The following is an 18,655-nucleotide window of genomic DNA, read 5'->3' on the forward strand; positions in this document are numbered from 1 at the left end:
CCCCGTCTCTACTAAAAATACAAAAAATTAGCTGGGCGTGGTGGCAGGCTCCTATAGTCCCAGCTACTTGGGAGGCTGAGGCAGGAGAATGGTGTGAACCCGGGAGGCAGAGCTTTCAGTGAGCTGAGATCCGGCCACTGCACTCCAGCCTGGGTGACAGAGCCAGACTCTGTCTCAAAAAAAAAAAAAAAAAAAAAAAAAAAAAAAGATGGAGTGCTTGTATGACTTTCTGGGGTTACAAATGTTTCTGTTTTATTTTATTATGCTTTCAGCATTTGCCATTGCTTTTAAACAATCTTGACCCTTTGGATGGCTGAAAATAAAATGTATTTTTAACAGAAAATTTGCTATTTTAGCATTCTTCAATTAAATCTGCCTGTTTAGTACAGAATCACAACTATTGTAGTTTTAATTTTTAAAACAGTTCACAATTGCTTCAAACACGTGGCTATCGATAACCACAATGTCTATGAATGTTTCCATCATCTTAACACATCACTGTGAGGATAGGAGAAAAAAAGAAAGTTACGATGATTACATATTGAGACAACTGAAAGTCAGAGATATAGAAGACAAAGATAATAGTTTATTAGGAAATGTATGCACTATATACAAGCATTTGATGAAACGTACTGGTATATTTAAACATGCAATACAGAGGTTATATAGTGCTTATATTTGTTCAGAGAAATATTGAACAAATAGACATGTTATTGTAATTCTTTTATCTTATTCCTCTCAAATTCATAATCACAGTGTCATTTTAAAATTAATTACTCAGTGGGACACACTGGCTCACGCTTGTAATCTCAGTACTTTAGGAGGCCAAGGCAGGAAGATTGCTTGAGCCCAGGAATTTGAGACCAGACTGGGCAATACAGTGAACCCTGTCTCCACAAAAAATACAAAAATTAGCCAGGCATGGTGGTGTGAGCCTGTAGTTCCAGCTACTTGGGAGGCTGAGGTGGGAGGATTGCTTCAGCCCAGAAGGTCGAGACTGCAGGCTGCAGTGGGCCATGATAGTGCCACTGATCTCTAGCCTGGGTAATAGAGTGACACCTTGTCTCAAAAAAAAAAAAAAAAAAAAAATTACTTTGTCTTCAGATTCATTCTGGTGACAGTTAATATACACATCCAAATACAGAATGGCAGGAAATAAACCCTTCTACCACAAAGCAATTTTTTTTTTTTTAAAAAAAGGGCATAGAACCACTGGATGATAAATATGTTTTATGTTTTAACACAGAAAAATTTGTAATAATATTCATCTATATATATTACTTTATCTGAAACTTCTCGTTTAATATTCACAGTTTATTTTGTAGTTTACTTCTTTAAAGTGTTTGCCTCTAAAATGGAGTTACAGATGTCTTTCCATTGTTTTCTTATAATATGTATTCTTCTTAACACATATATTGAAACTATATATATTATAATCATGTACTTTTCTTTATTCTTATATGCATTCTGTTTGATTCTACAGATTGTAAGCAGCATGGCAGTCTGGGGGGACTTTGCCAAGTAATTGGCATTTAATAAATATCCTTTAAATTAACAACAATTATTTTATGCAAGATGATATGTTGGCTAAAAGATTATTTTATAGTATATAAATGGGAATAAAATTAAATGAATAATATATTGTGTGACTTTGATTTCAGAATGCAGAGCTTCAGATAAAATACCAAAAAAAAAAAAAAAAAAAAAAATGGCATGCAAGCTATACAGGTCAGTTTAAAAAAAATCAGAACAGCAACAACAACAAAACAACCAAAAGCCTCAATTGGCTCCCAATTTTATGTCCAATTTTATAGACATTAATATCATAACATGGGTATTACCACTAGATTACAAGAGAGAAAATTGAAGTTCAGAGCTTTCAATCAGTTGACCACACTGACCAGCAATAAAGAGCTCAGCTGGAATTTAAAAATTAGGTCAGTTAAGTATCATAGCCTGTACCTTCCCTGCTTTACCACCAGTTTTGAGTCCCAATGGAAGTGCTAAGTTTATGGCTTTGTCACCCCCCCCGCAAAGTAATCCTTTGGAGAGCTAGACCATCATCTTTTCCTTCTGTGCACTGTCACAAATTTACCTGGTGTTTGTGATATAATATGTATTTAATAAATATCTGTTGAAGTGAATATGAGTTTTTAGGTAAATGTTAAATACACATATCACAAGTATGTAATGGTTTTAGGGAGCCTGTAATTTGGATCTCTGAAAGTATTTAGATTCACATTGTAATTAGAATATGCTTAGGTTTCATCAGTAAAAATATCAATCAAATCTACAGAAAGCAAAGACCATATTACTTGGTAAAGGTCATTTCATAACTAAATGCTCAAAAACAATCAACTTTTGGTATTCAAATAGAATAAATTATTAAAAATATTTGTGAATTTTCAAATCGTATAACTAAACTGATAGAATACTAGCACATTTTATTTAAGGGTTGTAATGCATGGAAAAAAAAATAACAAAAACGACCTCTGGATTTAAAAGCTAAGCAGTGCTTGCAATGACAGAATGTCCCAGAAATAATTCTTAATGACTCCCAATCAACAGAGTGTTGCATTTTCATCCTACACATTTCTGATGATTATTTAACACTATCTTTTAAGGTTTCAGTTTTATGGAGGAGGGGAAAAAAGAACAATAATTTAGTTTAATATTGAAATAGTGATTAGTACTGACAAGCTATGTGAATAAGGTCTATTATCTACCAGATTTTTAATTACCTTTTTAAAAATATATAAATGTTCTGGGATTTTACTTTTCTTCATTATACCTGTTAGACCCTGAACTTTTAATTTCAGACTATTAATTACTATGATATCCCCAGGTCATTTCCTACTCTCTGTTTCTGCAAGATTAATATCATCCTAAACATTTACGTTACCTCTCCTTTTCTATCTCCCCAGAGAGCTAACTTAACTTTACAGACACTGAATTTCACATCTTTTTGTTGCTGCCATAGCAAATTTCTATTTCTTTTCTTCTTAACAATATCATCCTTAGTGCTAACATTGTTTCCTACTTTATCACTAAATTTTATTGTCAGGAGATTCTGCTGTGGAAATTCAATTGTCTGTAAATCTGAGCGGGAGTAAAGCTGCTAAAATCATTGTGAGTCTTATTTAACTGTCTGGCACATAAATCAGGTAGATTTTATTCGATTTCAGTGGGGTGTTTTTCTAGACCTTAGCGATCTAACACATACTGATATTAACTAACTGCACATTCAAGTGCATATTATTGCTTCAAAGAGGGATAATTCATCCGGTAAGGACAGCCTATCTTTTTAAAAGGCAATCATCAAGAAACATGTCTGAGTAATGTCATCCTGGGTCAGTGATATAAAAGGGGACTAGAAACTCAAAACTTTTCATTGTTGTCATTACTTCATTCTATGCCTTCAGACTAGTCCTTAAAAGCTAGGCATATTGCATTCCTGTTGTATATCATTTCAGTCTATCACTACTGGCATGGAAAATAATATTTTTATAGTGATATAGTAAGTTATTATTGTTGGCTGTATTTCTACACACATTAATTTTATTGTGTTCTTTAAATCTACCAACAACCGTACATAGTAGACTTATCACTGTTATCATCTTAAGGTAGCAAAATGTGAGATTTGAAATTAAAAAATATATATAACTTTTCCATAGACGAAACATTGATGCAGACCAGAATCATGATTTAGGCATAAGATGGCATATGGATATGTGTGTGTGTGTGTGTGTGTGTGTGTGTATGTTTAGGATTAGATATATGTACATACATTATGTTAGTATATATATTCTAAAGGTCTGTGTAGATATGTATATAGAAACACAAACATAAACATATATAAACATACACATATACATATATGTATTTAGATTATATCTAATTAAGAAAAATACAAATACATACACAAAAATGTTTAATGAAAATATTGTCAGAGGCAGAGATGGTAAAGAATAATAAATAGACATATCCAGGTTGATTTCATTAGAAAAAAGAAATGTATTTGATAAGTCAATTCAGGTGATCATTTAGAGTTTAACAGAATGTCACCTTCCCCTCTTTGCTTGTCACTGATTGTCTTCAAATCCATTTAAACATATTTTCTATGATTTTCCAGGATCCTTTTTAGCCTGTGCCTGTGATTTCATTTGAAGCCCTCTCTTCAGGTAGCTGAATTGTACCCTGGCTAATCACAGTTAGTTCTCTCAGGCACGCAGGGGCATACAATTGCTGTCATATTGAATAAGCCAAAGAATAGAACTAATTTTTTTATCTGTTTTGGCTTTTTAAAGGAATGCTTATAATGGTGGTTTGTTTCTATTTACATATGTATACAGGTGTTAATTTTGGAAAAGTGAGATTCACTTAAAGAGGATATATCCCAAATAAGGAAAACTAGATTCCATCACCTAAATCCTCAACAGATTAGAATGTGAATGCTACAGTAAATTTTCAGTGAATAAACAAACTAAATAAAATAAATAATCACATTTTTAGTGAGGTGTAAGTCAAGATTTTTCTGAGTCAGAATGTAAGCTGATTTCCATAAAAAATAATTGACAAAATCTTAAAGAAAAGATTAGAAACACATATATGCATGCAGTAAAAATCCAAAATTTTTAAAGGAAAAATTAAGAAAACAACCATAAATGAGACATCATAACCACAAGAACTTAGATATTGATCCTGTAAAACATTTCATATAAAATAATATTTCAAATACAGAAGGATTAAAAAAAGAGAGTGTTGCAAACATAAAAAAGGAGCAAGAACTTATCCAAATCAGTTAGAAACATATAAACTAGAATTAAGTAGAATTTTTAAACATATAGTATACAATAATTAGGCTGGGCACTCCGGGAGGCCAAGGCAGGATGGCTTGAGCCCAGGAGTTCGGACCAGACTGAATAAAATAAAAATACAAAAAATTAGCTGGTTATGGTGACACACGCCTGTTATCCCAGCTACTCAGGAGGCTGTGGTGGGAGAATCACCTAAGCCTAAAAGGGCGAGGTTGCAGTGACCCCAAATCATACCACTGTACTTCAGTCTGGGCAGCCAGAGTGAGACCCTGTCTAAAAAAAAAAAAAAAAGAAAAAAAAGAAAATTATTAGAATTAAAAGTTTACTGACTGCAAGAAGTAGGTAATAATATTTATCAGTTGAATGATATTCCTTAAAAATCCATAATGCAACATATTATGAAAAATATATAAAACAAAAGAATGTATGAAAGAGGATAATGGGAATTCCTGGTTTTGCTATTTCATTTTAACATTTATTGGCAGATCTAGAAAATACAGGAAAAAATAATAATGGTTTTAACAAATATGTAGAATTACAGAAAAAATACTCTTGGTCATTGATGGTATGGTACCTATTAATGAAATCCAAAATAATTTCCTGACAAATCATGAGACTATGAGATGAAGAATATAGCAATATGGGATTGAGATTTAATAATTGCATTTTTATGCAACAACATGGAGTTGAGACATATGTAATATACTACATGTTTATGAAAAGAGTGAAACTCTGTAAACCATTTCAAGATTTTTTTTCTGAGCCAAATATGAGTGACCACGGCCTGTGGCACAGCCCAGGAGGTCCTGAGAACAAGTGCCCAAAGTGGTCCAGAGCAGGTTGGTTTTATACAACTTAGGCAGATATGAAACATCAATCAAATACACTTAAGATATACATTGGTTGGGTCTAGAAAGGCTGGAAAACTCAAGGGTGGAGAGGGTTTGGGGGAGTGACAGGGGTGACTTCTAGGTTATAGGCAGATTTAACATTTTCTGATTGGCATTTGATTGAAAGATTTATCATCAATAGAAAGAAATGTTTGGGTTATGACAGGAAGTTGTCGAGACCAAAGTTTTATCATGCATATGGAGCCTCCAGGTAGCAGATTTCAGAGAGATCCTACATATTGCTTATCAGACTTAAGATCTGTGTTGATATTAAATGCTGGTCAGCTTTTCCTGAATTCCAAAAGGGAGAAGGGCATAGTGAGCCATGTCCAAACCCCTCTTCCAATCGTGGCTTGAACCAGTCTTTCCGGTTAATTTTAGAGGGCCCTGGCCTAGAAGAGGAAGTCCATTCAGATGGTTGAGGGGCCTTAGAATAGTTTTGGCTTACATCCAGATAGATACATACGTAAATAGATATTTATATGCACATATACATGCATGCATAGTAAACACAGAGATGCATGAACAAAATAAAAATCATTTGAAATAGCCACCAAAAAATATGAAATTCTGAGAAATAAATAGAACTTACATGTAAATAAGGTTTTATTATTCTGAATGTTATAGAACTTTAGTCAATTCTGTGAGTATTGGCTTTATTACCCTTTGCATCTGGGATAACTTCTGGGATAAGCATATGTGCTCAATATGCTCTCTATCTTCTATTCCTAGTCGATCATATTGATTTTCAGATTTTTTTTTTTTTTTTGAGACAGAGTCTCCCTCTGTCACTCAAGCTGGAGTACAGTGGCATGATCTCAGCTCACTGCAACCTCTGCCTCCTGGGTTCAAGATATTTTCCTTCGTCAGCCTCCCAAGTAGCTGGGATTACAGGTGCATGACACCATGCCAGCTACTTTTTTGTATTTTTAGCAGAGACGGGGTTTCCCCGTGTTAGCCAGGATGGTCTTGATCTCCGGACTTCATGATCTGCTCACCTTGGCCTCCCAAAGTACTGGGATTACAGGTGTGAGCTACCACGCCCAGTTGATTTTCAGAGATTTTAAAAAACTAATTATAGTCCTTTGACTTTAATTTATATGACCTGCCTTTATATTCGGTCTGAATTATTGACATGAAAACATAATTGAGCATATCTACAAATGTATAAACCTAACCTGTCTGAGGCTGGACTGTAGACATCTACATTATGTACCTCATGGATATTCTGGGATGATGATACTGGTCATATTATAATCCATGCGGTTGGCACCACTTAGAAGGCGACTGCAGTATATGGCTTGTGCAAGATTCCACAACATTCCTCCCCCATGCATGTCCTCCTTCCTGGTCCTCATCACATCAATAAAATAATACCTCTATTCACTTAGTTATTTATGAAAAAAATATTAAAAAAATGAATATACATTTTGTGACTTTATCACTGAACTGTCACATCCAAGTTGTATAAATACTCTCAATTATACCTTAACTACATGATAAGGGATGTGTAGTTTCAGGAATGATACAGTAGGAAGCTGTGGATTAAGCCACTACCTATAATCAATTGAATAATTGGGATAACATCTTAATACTGATACCAAAGCAGTATTTTAGGGACAAGATGCAGGACAGCTCCTCTAATAATTATACTAATAAACTGATGGATGAGATCTTTCAATAAATTAATTAGACTGGGGGTGGAAAGATACAGGCTTTAGGGCAATTATAAAGAAAGTGCTTGGTAAATATGCCATATTCTGGTTAGAAAGATTGAAGAAACTCAAAAAGTCTCCAAAATGATAATTCTGAAGAAATCTACCTGTAGAATAACCTCACTGCTGAAAACAAATGTTAAACTTTAACACAGCTGGAGAAAAGAGACATTACTTTCAAAGAAGCAATTACAAGACTATCATCAACTTCAGAAGAGAAGACACCAGAGTGATATCTTCAGAGTGCTATAGGAAAACTAATTCTATCCTAGAATGCAACTGCATGAATAGTACAATGCATGGAAAGATGAAAAGCTAAAATGAAACTATAAAGATTAGTTTCAGCTTTCAAATATTTTATCTTTTACTCCTTATAGTTAGAACTTAGGTTGTGTGGTATAAGAATGGGGTATTAAACTACAGAGGGTAGGGCCAGAATCAGGGAAGAGGGTGAGCCCAAATCATGTATTAGCCACTTGCAATGCTGCTGCCTAACCAGGGAACAGAAAGGGGCTCTGCAGTTTGTAGAATTGAAAAAAAAAAAAAATAATAATAACAAGGGAGAAAAAGAGGGTGATATCACCTCTTGATAGATTAATTTGCATCCTGTTTTCACCAAGAATGAGAGCTAATAGCTTCCCTTTCCTAATCCAAATACACCTCCATTCTGAGTCATGGGTCCTTCTTTGCTAAAAATCTGAGCAATAAAATATCAATGTGATGGTTAATTTTATATGTCAACTTAACTGGTTTAAGGGCTGCCCTGATAGCTTGTAAAACAATAATTCAATAATTCTGGGTATATATAAGGTTGTCTATGGAAGAAATTCACATTTAAATGAGTAGATTGAGTAAGGATTTCCCACACCAACACTGGTGGTTATTATCCAATCCACTGAACAATGTAATAGAACAAAAAAGAGGAGGAAGAGTGAATCAACTCTTCTTGAGCTGAGACATCTATCTTCTTCCCTCAGATGTCAGCACTCCCAGTTCTCAGGCCTTCACACTCAGACTGAATTATACCACTAGATTTCCTGTTTCTTCAACTTGCAGAAAGCAGATCATAAAGTTGGCCTTCATAACCGTATGAGCCAGTTCCTATAAGAAATATCTTCTTAAATATGTTTTCCTATATATCCTACTGGTTCTGTTTCTCTGGGGAACCTTGGAAAACCTCGGCTAATACTATTCACATTTTAGTATTTCCTTAAAGGACTTCATAAAGACTGGCACCCAGGAGATTTTAGAAGATAGAGCCTCCTTCCAAAATGAAGAAGAAGGTAAAGGTTTGAAAGATTGGTGGATGCAGAGGTAGCCCAACATGAGGGAAGACAATTGGAATTTCTGAGACTTGATTCACAAAGCATTATAAATTTTTCAAAACTAGGGAAAATCTATATGTTGTCCCTAGCCAATACTTGGAAAGTGTATTTCTCCATGGAGAAGAACTGACATGAGGTACCTTATTTTGGAGTCTTACTTGGAAGTAGAGTAAATATTTTTAACTGCAAAGTATGAGCTTGACTGCATATATTTCAGTGGCAAACATAAAAGGGGAAAGTCCAGAGACTCTTCTCCTTCAAGTTTATTTATCATGTTATCCAACACAACCTGACCGAAAGCTTCTATAAGACCACAGAATCAAACACAAGTCTCAGTGATGGTGGTCTTATGGCTATTTGGCATTTATTAGCTACTAAGCATTTGAATAATTTTTCTACTTGAGGGTATCTGTTTGTTAGAGGACAAGGCTCTGCTTTAAACAAGGAAAGCCAAGTTGACATATTTTTCCATTTGATATATCTTGTTAACAAGAATATGGTCAATCAGTCAATCAGATATTCCAGCCTGGGATTCTGAATCTTGAGGAAAAGTTAGAAGTACATATGAGACTTTATATCTAGAGTCCAATAGTGACATCGACTGCAAGTCCTGCGCCACATGGTAATCAGTGTCTTAACACTGGAGTGCGATCAGGACTGTCCAGGATAAGCCAGCAGTGTAGTCCTAACCTGACTACTCCTGTGCAATGGCTTTGGGCATGAATTCTGTTGCCCAACCTCTTTGCTTTTCCAGATACTAGTTCCCCAGCCATTCCAATGATTCTGAGTCCTAGGTAAAGTCTATCAGTCTCTTCTACTTTTGGTAGCCTTAAGCTACTCCCTTAAATGAGGACGTACTGTTGAGGAAAAATAAAAATAAAAATTGTCTAATCTTCACAGTATTTTTAATATGATGGAGAAAAAGAGTGATTAAATATTCAAAAAATATAAAAAATGAATTATAACAAATGCTATTAAGTTCTAGATATATGGTGCTATGAGATTCAATAATGTAGGACTAGATTTAGGTATATGGATCGAGAAAGGTTTCCGTTCAATAATTATACTGAATATCATATCTAGTGGTTGGCTGGGAACAAAAGACCATGCCGAGCAGAGAGAGGATGAGTGTAAAGATTAAAATGTGCATGGCAAGGAAGAAAGACTAAAAGGTCAGTGTGCAGATAGGGAAGGAACAGAGATTGATAAAGATGTTGCAGTAGGCAAAGATCACATTGTGAAAGGACTTATAGGTCATATTAATTTTGGTCGTGATTATATTAGCCGTGGAACACTGCTGAAGAATTTGAACCATGATGTGACATGACCAGGTTTGATTTTGGAAAACGTCTCTAGAAGCAGTGTGGAGAAAGAATTAGAGGAAATTCAGTCAATAGGAGGAGGAAATTTATTATTTTGCAAGTCTAGGTGAAAGATGGTATTTCCTGAGACTGTATTGATGAAAATAGGAAAAGAAAGAAATGAACAGTTTCAAGAGAAAGTTAGAGCTCTGATTACTAGAATTTGGTGATGGTTTTGTTATATGGAGTTGAAAGAGAGCTATGTACTGTGACTTCTTGGTTTTTTGCTTGATCAACTGGGTGGAGGATTGTGTCTTTGACCAAGATTAGAGACATGTGAAAGGACTTTGCTTGTCATACATATGAGTTGTAGGGGCTAGGGGATGGGGGTGGATGTAAGATTGTGCAATGAGAGGTGGAGGGAGAGATCTATGGCTTAGTCTTTGCATTCATCTGTTCAAATTGCTATGACAACATACAATAAAATGGGTGTTTTACAAACAACAGAAATGTAATTCTTACAGTGGTGGAAACTGGGAATTCCAAAATCAAGGCATCAGCACGTCTGGTGTCTGCTGAGGGCCCATTTTCTCATAGACAGCAGTCTTCTCACTGTAACTTCACATGGCAGAAGGGGCTTGAACTCTCTCTCAGATCTCTTTTGTAAGGGCACTGATCTCATTCATGTGAGCCTTGCCCCGGTGACCTAATCACCTTAAAAAGGTTATAGCTTCTAATATTATCAGCATGGGGGTTAAAGTTTCAACATATGAATTTTGGGGGAATATATACTTTCAGGTCATTACAGTCTTAGATATGCTGAGTTTAAGATATTTGTGAGGTAGGTGAATATGTAGATGTTGAAGTCAAAGTAAGACTTTAGGCTGAGAGTGGTTTGCATATAATTGAAGAAAACCGTACAAATGATTTTGCTGAAACAATCTAACAAGAAAAGAGACATTAAAATGGATTTCAGCATGATGGAAGGAAGGAATAGAGCGTGCTTGAGAGCAAGTGCGTCCAATCTTAAATATGGCTGCACATTTCATTTATTGTTTGATTTTTTTAAAGGAAACATACAGAGGAATTTCACAAGAAAATAGTTACATATTATTACCTTAATTTCATCATTTGAGGATAAATCATGCCACTGAAAACATAGCAAGATAACTTAAAAAGTTAATAACTATCTTATTATTTAGGGCATAATGTTCAACTTAAAAGGTTAATAAATGTTGTTTTAAAAATGGATTTTGATCTAATTATCTCTGACCTATTATATGGCTACATATTTTTCTCTTTTTTTAAAGTTTTATTTTATGTTTTATTGTACTGTAAGTTCTAGGGTACATGTGCACAACGTGCAAGTTTTTTACATATATATACATGTGTTACACGGCTATATTTTGAAACCAACATAACATTGTATAGCTTTTCATTGCTCACCTAGAAAAAGATTTTTGGGGTCTGCATAAGACATAGAATAAATATAAAGCTTATAAAGGCATAAGAGCTTTGTTCAAATGATGATGTAATACTTTTAATTAAAAAAATAAGATGTACAATTTAATAGTTATTTTCTATTAAATCTCCTTCGAGTAGTGTGTATGTGTGTGTGTGTGTGTGTGATGTAATCTCATTCACATTAAGTTATCAAATAAAGAGATTCATTTACATTTATACTTCTTTCTGAATTGGCGGATAATACATTTGACTATTCATTTTCAAGGAAAAGTAACTTAGAAAAGCCAAGCAAACTGTACATATAATCAGGTAATCAAAACTTAATTTGAATTATAAGAGATATATCTGAAAGACATTATGTCAGATATGTTGCCTTCAATAAAAATATTTACACTTGTTGAAATGTAGGAGTACACTACAATGATTATCTTTTAAAAATCAACCTGCTGAATACCAACTGGCAGATGTAAATTAGATTTAAAAAATACCATTTTTTCATTGAGTACACATGGATACAAAAAGGGAACAACAGACACCAGGGCTTGCTGGAAAGTTGATGGATCAAAAAGCTACCTATTGGGTACTATGCTTACTACCCAGGTACTGAAATAATCTGCACATCAAACTCCCATGCCACATAATTTACCTATATAACAAACTTGCACATGTATCCCTGAAGCTAAAATAAAGCTAAAAAATAGCCAAATAAGAGCTTTTTGATAGTAATTAAAATAAAATCCATAGTTAAGCAGATTATCATTTTATTGTTAATTTTATTGTATTTTTATAGAGTTCACTCTTCAAATTGTGAATTCTAAAAAGGCAACCAGCATAAGCAAACCAAAATATTTCAATTTTTGGCTTGTTTGATTTTTATATACATTAAAAGAGAATGTTCAATATTTTTGCTTCTCTGGGCCACATTGGAAGAAGAAGAATTGTCTTGGGCCACATGTAAAATACACTAACACTAACAATAGCTGATGAACTGAAAAAAATTCTTATAATGTTTTAAGAAAGCTTCCAAATTTATGTTGGGCCACATCCAAAGCCATCTTGAGCCTCATGCAACCCATGGGCCGTGGCTTGAACAAGCTTGCATTAAAAATCTATATTCAGAACAACTAAAAATAGTATTATTTCAGCCTTTCGTGAATGATGCAAACTTTAAATTACATGTGGCAATAAAAACTAACAGAAGAAAAGGAGGAGAAGCCAAGGACTACATTTGACTACAGGTAAATGAGGTGACCATGAACTCTGTAAAATGAATAACGCTAAATGTCACTAAATGTCAATCTCATCATAATATGTTTACTTTAGAAAAATTATCATACTTCCTTTCTCTTGACAAATGGATCAATAGACTCATATAAAAGGCAATGTTACAGTCTCCTATTCCAAATGAGATAGGAACTCCTTATATACTACTTTCCAGTATGGTCATAACAATGTTCCGAACTATGGACTCCTATTTTTCCACATTTTATAATCTTGCTTTTGCCTGATTATATGCTTGCTGTTTCAAGTTAAAATTTCAAACCTCACTGTACAGGCTATAGGAAAGTGAGAATCTACTTCTTACCTGCTGAATTATGTAGGTGACATACATGGAAGGTGAAAAGAATATAGTTTAGAAATTCAGTGTTATAAGAGAGACATTTAAGACTGGAACGTTTTCTGAATTCTTATTTATAATAACCAGATGACTGACTCAATCATTCCAATGTTTTTTTAAAAAAATTTGCTTTAAGTCGGTCTTGTCATTAAATATTCACCCCTTTTCTATATATTTAATTTTCTTCAAAATATGATACTTTGTATTATTTTAACCATGTTTTGAAAAATAGAAAACCATAAAAATGTATAGCTCAAGTTTTGAGCATTAACATTCTTATCTTTAAATGACAAAAGTACCAAATGTTTAAAATTTGCGCCAAAATTAACTGTAATTACTATTTTTGGTCAATGGGCATACAAGTATATGTCAAAACAAAATTAAACTATTTAAAGACTTATAATGTTTTATATTCTGTGGGCAGTATACAGATGTTGAAACTTTGGAGAATTCTGTCTTCCTTTATGTGGTTAGTTATGTTTAAAATGTACACCCTTCAGTGAAGAGAAAACAACACAAAAGTACCCAACCCTGAATAATCTGAATAATCAAGCAAATATTAGTTTCAAAAGGTTTGTTGAGGCATAATCTACTACAAAGTGCACAGATCTTAAATTTTTAGCTCAAGTAATTTTTAAATATGTGTATGCCTATATATGAAGCATAGTTATAGCCCGCTGTTTAGAACCGTAAGGATCAGATTACAGTTAGTGGGTTCACGACTAAATAATACATGTTTATCTTGACATCTAAAAGGTGATTCCCGCCCCCACCGCGCCCTGAGAGCTATCATCAACTGACGTGAAGTTTTAAATTTCTAATATTGATTTTATCATCACTGGTCTTACCTTTTAGTCCATACTGTTTAGTTCATACAAAATTATTTAAAAGGATTAATTAAAAGAAAACCAAACTCTAACGACACCACACAGTTCATCTATTCAAATCTGTCTCACGTGTTTCCATTTTTAAGCTCTACAATTGTATCCTGATAGTCATATCACTTTCAGAATAGATATTTAATGGTTACTATGTAATAGTCTTCTTTAAGTTCTATTTTATATATTGTGATATAAACGTATAACCCTCCTACACTTAACATTTTGTGGGTTCAGGACTAGAGAATACATGAAAACCAGTATACCTCATATCAAAGTATTTATGATATATCCATGAAGTTATCAATGTTAAATATAATATTCTATGTTCTACCTTCAAAAATAGACCTTTATAAGGTTCTTGATTTTCTAGATCTGAATTTACATTTCATGGACTCCTTAGCCTGTGTACCTTCCCCTGACCCTGTTTTTCTCCATACTTGGTTCTATTCAATCCTAAGAGACCTTTGTGCATGCTATGGATATCCTAGATGGCACTGCATTCCAAACATCCATAGCCATTTGATGGAAGTCCTCATGCCACCTCTCAGGTCACCCCATGGTCCTGAGGTGTATACATTATGGTGTGTTGGTCTTTATTTGGACAGCCTAGGAGAAGAGAAGTGAAGCTTGGAAGTGGGTTCAGGGCAATTTTGATAGACATTTCCGGGTTCCCAGGTTCTTTAAATTCAGAAGTTGTGAGATTCTGGTTTCTAATGGACAAGTGTTAATTCAGCAGAGACAAATGTGACTGGATCTGGGTCAAGGTGGGGCCCAATGAAGGGGCCTCAATTGCTCAGATCTAGGATAGTAATGTGTACGTGTACACACATTAAAAATAAATATAAAGAGAATTGTCAGCTTTCTTTTCTAGTATATTGAATAGTTGGAGACGAATGATCCCACTGAGAACCAACTATTTAGCAATATTTGTTAATGCTGATCTTACACTCTGTCAATAGTCTCACCCTTAGGTATACACCCATAGAAATGTACACACATGTGCACCAAAAGGTAGGTACAAGATTGATTGGTCTATCATTGTTCATTATTGCCTCAAACTGAAAACAACCAGACTGTGCATAAATACAGAATGTATAAAGCAATAGTGGAATACTATTGAGTAATTAAAACAAATAAGATTTGCTAAATGCATTGCCAAAGAAACTAGACACAAACAGAGAATATATCCTGTATGATTCCACTTGTACAAATCCTTAAATTGGTAAAACTAACCTATAAAGATTTAAATCAACATAGTGGTTTGTTTTTAGACATTTGTTAATATGAGTCATCTATTAATATCTCAAATGTGGTGCCTGCATTACTGGTAATGTTTTATTTTTTATTTGGGCAGTGGTAAGGTGTTTATATTCACTTGGTAAAAATTTGTCAAGCTGTACTTTACAATTTGTGCACTTTTCTCTGAGTATGCTATATTTAAATTTATCTAAAATAATTAAAGAGTTACTTAGACCAGTGCGTTAGAGATTGCAAAGTTGGTGAAGATTTTTTTAATAATAAAAACAAATTCTTCTAGTTAGTGTCTTACTGGAGTCTCTTATACGACAATTCTAATCCTTGCTCATCAGACTTTTCTGTATTATTTCAGGGACAGGAAATTAACTTCCAACTTAGTTCATTTATATTTTTGACAATTCTAATAGATATGTGAGGCTTATGTAAAACAAAACCTTATCTGCATTCAATTACCCTTGAATGTTAGCTTTATCCTCTAGAATACACAGATTATGAAATGCCCCCCTAAACGATTCAGCCTCTCAATGGTTGAAGTGTTTGTGGCTCTTTTCCAGGTCATGTATTTCCTTGACTAACAGAACTATTTCCTGCCATTTTCTTTATAAGATATATAGTTGTAAACAATTTATCCATTCTGTTTATTCCTCTCAAGTCAACCAACTACTAATAGTTTAAACTAGGATCTGAATCTAAGTTAAATTTAACAAGTGCAATATGAGCAGCACAGATGTGAGGTGCAAATGTCACCTCCTTTGAACTGAATATTGGCTGTGAGTTCACTGCATCCAATCCCATTGGCTTTGCTGGCAGCCATAACACTGATGACTCTGTTTGAGCTAACAGTCAAGTAGACCTCCTGAGCCTTTTTGACATGAAATGATATAGAACTTTTCCAGGTGGAGACTATTTCCCTAGACATGAATTCAGTTCTTTTTTTTTTTTTTTTTTTTTCCTATGTAACAAAACTTCACATTGTTTGTCTTGGGCCATCATTTCAGTTCCTGAGATAATTCTCTATCTGATGTTTTCCTTCCCAACTTTCCTTCACTGGATATCTGATAAATAGTTTGTGTCTTTATATTTGTTGTAGATAATGTTGAAAAGAAACCAGTACCTAAGTTTTTATTTACAATGATCATTTCTCACCATAAGGAGAAACAGCAGATTCCAGAGTGGAACAGAAAATTATAAGCATTGAACATCTTGTCATATAAGAAAGAAAGAAAAATTATTGATGACTAATAGACTATCACTGGAAAAGAATCAAGACTTTAAGCACTGATAGGCACAATTAGAATGAATTGGAATATGGTAAATGTTTAAATTGTGAATCTATAATTATACAATAAAGAAAATGTCATTGATCACATTTGGAGGATGCTACCAAATCAAATATTCATTTTAACAGTGGTAAATAGTTGGAAAATCTCTAGCTCCACCTGTGGAGTAACCTTAGTTTACTAGCTTCAGTTAATGGTAAATTTATGAAGGGACGTTTCTCTTTAAAGAAGTATTTTGGATAAATGGCAAGCAATGATAGAATTAGAATGCCAGACCTTTACACTTCCCAATGTTGTGGTTCTTTGTAAGGATCGTTAGAGAAATTAAAGCTATCATTCTCTAAAGAACAAGACCTGCTTGTCACCTTACGGAGTTACAAGCACAACCAATGAAATAATTACATCTGATCAAGTTTTCAGACCTACCTATCATTTAGTCAGAAATTCAGAGACAAAGGAACTGGACTATAATCAGCAACATTTAGAACTGTAGAAAACAAGCAATGCAGTTTCTTCTATGACGAGTTACGAGGGGGGTAGAGAATGATCAAAAGAAACCTATATATTTAAAAGAGAATTAAAAAACATAACAGCCAATCACAATGTAGATTATTTGTTTATATCTTAATTCAAATATAAAAGGTAGTTTCTTAAAAATGAAGTTTTGGAAACATGAATATTGACTAGATTATGGTGATATGAAAGTATAATTGTTAAAATTTAAAGATACAATAGCATTAATATGATTATTGTTTTTTCAGATTTCTTGTTTTTTAGATACATATTGAAATGAATTTAATGGGAGAGTGAAGCAGGATATTTCCCTGACTCCTTCATGGGACTCATGACAAGGGTGCTTGGTTTACTCAGCCTCTTGCTTTCAATTCCTCATGGAAGGTAACACACAAGTGAACAAGGCAAGAACTGGAGTGAATGAGTGCTAGAACCAGACAGCTGCTTCAGTGCCAGCAGGAGAGAACTCTACTCACTCAGATCTGCTGCATTTCTCCCCTCGCAGAAGTGAGCACTCAGGTGAGTGGGTACAGGAGCCAGGGAAAGTGCTTTTGGATGCCAGCAGGAACAAATTCCATGTGGGCCCCATGGCAGCATCTGGGGGCACGTGGTGCCTGTGATCCTTGAAGCCCCAGAGGGCATGCTACAGGGCTCTTTTGGCTTTGCCATAGTGGATGGCTTAAGTATTAACAACTCAGTGGGCCCTCCGCCTTTTTGCGTGAGATGACTACCTTCTGCCAGCGAGGTCAGAGGTCCAGTGTGACAGCCTTTCCTATGCGTGCTCATGGCTCCCAAGCTCTTATCTGGCATCTAGGAAAAATAAGGTTGAACAAACGAATGGAAGAATGGTAAATGAGAGGAATTTTATCACCAACGAAAGTGGCTTTCAGTGGGAAGGCGAGCTGGAAAGGAGATGGAGCTGGTAAGTAATCTTCCCCTGAAGTTCACTCATCTCCGACTGGATTCTTCTCTAAAGTTATGCCATCGAGCTGTCCCTCTTAAGTCAAACTGCTTCTCTCCGATGTCAAACTATAGTCTCCAACATCCAGTTGCTTCTGCTCTCTGCTGGTTGAGTCTGGGGTCTTTATAGGCACAGGATGGGGCAGGATGAGGTCATGAATGCTTAGGAAAAGGTAGCATTTGAACAGGAAAACAGGGATCTAAGTTCTCACTTTGGGTAGTGGTATCAGGCTTTTTGGCTTGAAGGTGGGAGTCCAACAGGGACCCTGCCTTTTTTGCCTAGAATTTCTCTGTCTCCTGTCCCTATCAATAGTGTCTGGGATCTAGTTCAAGCAAAATATATCTTGAAATGATTATTGAAAAAGCTAGGTGATCAGTACATAATATTTCATAATACAATTCTCTTAATTTTTGCCGGTTTTTGAAAGTTTCCATCATGAAAATTTAAATAATAAATATTTTTGAAATGTCTTCTAATTGTGTTTCAAGACAATTAAAGGATTAAAGTGGCCACACTTCCACAGGATACAGATTAAAGCACAGAGATTTAAGCACAGAGTGAATACTTTAGAAAAAATACAAAAACTAGCTGAAGATGTTGCTCTCCTCCCATATATTTAAAGTTATTACATAA

Source organism: Rhinopithecus roxellana, chromosome 2, assembly GCF_007565055.1.
Source record: "Rhinopithecus roxellana isolate Shanxi Qingling chromosome 2, ASM756505v1, whole genome shotgun sequence".
Lineage (NCBI taxonomy): Eukaryota > Metazoa > Chordata > Mammalia > Primates > Cercopithecidae > Rhinopithecus > Rhinopithecus roxellana.